Source organism: Sinocyclocheilus rhinocerous, unplaced genomic scaffold (genome assembly GCF_001515625.1).
Source record: "Sinocyclocheilus rhinocerous isolate Xijiao unplaced genomic scaffold, SAMN03320098_v1.1 scaffold820, whole genome shotgun sequence".
Classification (NCBI taxonomy): Eukaryota; Metazoa; Chordata; class Actinopteri; order Cypriniformes; family Cyprinidae; genus Sinocyclocheilus; species Sinocyclocheilus rhinocerous.
Window position 1 is genome coordinate 1499488 of NW_015670386.1, and position 2444 is coordinate 1501931.

A 2444-nucleotide genomic window follows, 5' to 3' on the forward strand; every position below is an offset into this window, starting at 1 on the left:
AGACGTCAGTGAGACGTTCAGTGAGACGAGTGCATGTTGCAACGTCATATTAAAGAATCTGTCCGAACGCCATAGAGTCGTGTTCGGTGGGGAACTGCTCACGGCTGAGACCGCCGACCTGGAGAAAAAAAAAGTTCGGCAAAAGGCGGGATCGAACCCGGGTTGATCGCATCAAAAAGGCAAGGGCAGGCACTTATCCATCTGCACCACTGGAGCTGATGATTTATAGCCACTTTTAACTAAATCTAAATAGACACCCCTTCTCTCCAGAAGAGAAGGCAAAATCTTCGCCATAAATAACTCAACCGCTGGGTTACGTCTGACCCAGGATCTGAGTCAGTGTTGCCAGATTGGAAATATCCAAGTATCGTACCAGAAGCTCAAAATTATCGTATTTGAAAGAAAATTATCATACACGAGTAAAAACGTACAGAATACAACTATTTATCTACTAGACTAAAACAACTTTTTGACACAACCTTCAAATTACAACAATATATATTAAATAACTATGCTAGGGCCCTATGAAATACGTTTTATTTTTTTCCAAATTCCTTTTTTTTTTTTTTTTAAAATGTAAATTTGAATTAGTTTTTTTGGATTCTGTTTTTTTTTTTTTCATTTCAATTTTTTCTGGACTCCTTTTTAAATGGTTAAATTAAATGTTATTAATCAAAAGCACATCTAATTAAATAATGAAACATATACAATTCAACATCAAATATATTAAAAAGTTTAACAAAAATTACATGTTTTTTCCACCTTGTTTATTGTTACCAAATTCTGTGTTTTAATATGTCTAATTATTTGAATGCATAAAAACCAATGCTTTGTTACATATCAATAATTTGTTCTATTATATTTCTATTACATTGACTATTTGGCTTTTACCTTACATTTTATATATATCACTAGATATATTATTTGTATTCTTTGTCATGTAATTTTTTAATTATTAATTTTAATAATTATTTGATTATGTTTATTGTTTTTATTATCATTTTGTTTTGATGTATTTGTCTATTTACTTTAAATTAGTAGATTTCTATTAGTACATTTAATGTTGAAATTTTTTACAATGGATTTCTGTGTTATAATAAGAACAGGTTTATATATATATATATATATATATATATATATTGTCAATGTCGATGTGAATGTTACCCTGTGTGTGTGCGCCTATTGTGAATTTATTAAAGTGTTCTTGTATCCTGCATCCTCGTCGTCCTGCCTGTTCTCTGGCACAGCAGGACCGTGACATATATATATATATATATATAAAATGGGTATTGTTAACATTATACTGTCTGTAATGTTTTAATACAAAAAACAAAACAAAAAAAAACTTAAACTTCAGTTGCACAAATGAAAAATTCCATTAATGCATCATACTTTTTAGTTCATGCCAAGTTACCCTAAATGGGCAAATCAACCGGCTGGTTGACTTGTGTATCCGCTTAGTGAATGGGTCATCTGGGAAAAAAACCCCTGAAACGTTGCTCAGTGTGGTGTCAGGAACACAATTTTTTAGTAAATAATTTTTTGCAAATGTATTTCTTAGCCTGACTTTTAAAGGGTTAAATAATGCAAATGTCAAACAAACTTTATAAGTAAAACGTATAAGTTGTTGTGTGTGTCCATATCATGATAGACAGCTTAATGCCTGTTATTTTGTCGAAATGTTGCCTAAACAGGCAGCTCACTTGAGTCGTCAGTAATAGTCAGGCTCTAAACTCACCTGTGCGCATGCAAGTTTTCATCGAGGATGTTTCTCTTGAGGATATTCTTGGCCATAGCACTTATAACTTTACATCTTCTGATTGTTTTTATAACATTTTACACATTAGGCAATGTCACAGATTTTTGCAAAGAGTTGAGGCGCCTGACCCAACCAACAGTTCAGCTGTGACTGATGCAGAAGCAAATAGTGAGATCCTGAACCTCTTGGGACTCAATGAACCCTTGTACCAGTTATGGACAAGCACAACTTTACGGCTCTGCCCCAGAGGAAATTTGATGATACATATTGATTGGATCCACAGTTTAAACCGAGTGTAAGTATAGTGGACAACAACAGTAACCAGAGAAAAGTTTGTGAACATCTAGCTAACTGAGGCTGAGATACAACCCGCTGAAAAGAAAACATATTAAACCATGATGATCATCATAACATAATTTGTTGTTGTTGTTGTACAAATGTGGCTACAATTAATAATGAATAAAAAACTAACTTGACCAACTTTTTGAATTTCTAAGCCGTCAATTATCAACATGACCAACCGTTTTTTTTCCAAATAAAAGGCCTTATAGTGCAATTCTAAAAAATGTGAATACCTTTTTTATTATTAGTCATATTTGATGATGAACATTTACTAGACTGAAACAACTTAGACTTACTTTGTTTATGCATGTATGACCCCCCGCCCCCCCGCCCCCCGCACTTT

The 2444-nt window shown here is 33.1% G+C and overlaps 1 pseudogene; it reads left to right on the forward strand.

The window, feature by feature from the left end:
* The first annotated feature begins 1679 nt into the window (after positions 1 to 1679).
* LOC107734159 (alpha-N-acetylgalactosaminide alpha-2,6-sialyltransferase 1-like) overlaps positions 1680 to 2444 on the forward strand; it is a 1596-nt pseudogene continuing 831 nt past the window's right edge.